Source organism: Oryx dammah, unplaced genomic scaffold (assembly GCF_014754425.2).
Source record: "Oryx dammah isolate SB20612 unplaced genomic scaffold, SCBI_Odam_1.1 HiC_scaffold_28, whole genome shotgun sequence".
Classification (NCBI taxonomy): domain Eukaryota; kingdom Metazoa; phylum Chordata; class Mammalia; order Artiodactyla; family Bovidae; genus Oryx; species Oryx dammah.
In genome coordinates this window covers 95,902,990-95,904,609 of record NW_024070212.1, presented here as the reverse complement: position 1 = coordinate 95,904,609, position 1,620 = coordinate 95,902,990, and positions in this window count along the sequence as shown.

Genomic DNA, 1,620 nt, shown 5'->3' with positions numbered 1-1,620 from the left:
TGGATGGGTGTTCCTTGCCTAATTACCGGGAGTTGTGAGTACTGTGGGTGGAGGCCTCTGTGATCAATGACTTAGTTTTAGGTCTTCAAGTTAGAGTAAGCAAAAATAAAATTTTAATTCCCAGATTCACTGTTAAGGATTCCAAGTCTGCTTCGACAATGACAGTGACCTGCAACCTATTCTTGGGGTTTTCTGTTATATCCAACGGAAGCCTCATAAATCATTAAGTACCCAGGCAATATTTCCCTGTAATGATCAATTCCTTTTCACAAGACTGCTTTCTTTTTAATTTTATTTTTAGTCTTTCCATAGAGGAACAGTACACTACAGTTATTGAAACAGAGGCCTAAGTGCCTGGTTGGGGTCCGGGCATTGCCATTACTTAGCTGTGTGAATAGCTACTCAACTTCTTTGTATTCCAGATTTTATCACATATAAAATCTAGTTCACTGAAGAGTAAATGATTTAATATTATAAAATCCATACAGCACATAATAAATGTTTAATATGTACTAGCTCCACACCCCACTCCAGTACTCTTGCCTGGAAAATCCCATGGGCAGAGGAGCCTGGTGGGCTGCAGTCCATGGTGTCACGAGGAGTCGGACATGACTGAGCTTTCACTTTTCACTTTCATGCATTGGAGAAGGAAATGGCAACCCACTCCAGTGTTCTTGCCAGGAGAATCCCAGGGACGGGGGAGCCTGGTGCGCTGTCGTCTATGGGGTCACACAGAGTCGGACATGTTTGATGCGACTTAGCAGCAGCAGCAGCTATTACAATAGTATCTTGCTCCTTTCCTCTAGCACAAATGGAGAGAGTATTTAGTTTGCTAACATGCAAAGCAAGATTCAGGTATGGCTTTTCTTAAAGTGAAATATAAAAGCATTTTCCAGTCTAGTATTATTTAAGACTATTTGGTCTTTATTGCATAGGAGAAAATTAATAAATAAAATCTTCTGAATAGTTCAGCCCCACTTTGTGCCTGGGGACCTCAAAGATAGAGCTGAGGACCCATTTTAAAATATGCTGGGTTCAGCTATCCCCAGACTTTTACAATTGCCCTTTCCACTTCACCTTCAAAGAGAGTCAAAGGGAAGAATCAGTTTCAGTTGTCCATACAGACCATGAGTAGTAGTAGGGTTAATCTGGCTCTTGGTGACCCCGTGGACTGTGGCCTGCCAGGCTCCTCTGTCCATGGGATTCACCAGGGAAGAATACTGGAGTGGGTAGCCATTCCTTTCTCCAGGGGATTTTCCTGACCCAGGGATCCAACCCATGTTTCCTGCATTGCAGGCAGATTCTTTACCACCTGAGCCACCAAGGAAGCCTGAGAACAGATCATAAACTTAAGCAAAATATCTGTGGACATATAAATCATTTTGAGAAGAAGACTTTTTTCTTTGTATCAGTCTCTTAAAGTAATCTATAGCGCCCAGTGTTTAAGATATACTGAATTATTATCTCGTCTAAGCTAAGCTAAAAGTACAGAAAGAATTGGCTGGATTTTTGGCAGAATATAGCTGTTTTACTGAAGAAAATATTTTCTTTTGCTAGGGAGAAGAGGTATCAGCAGTTTGTATCATTAAACTCACAAAATTCTGGAGGCTGGAATCCAAG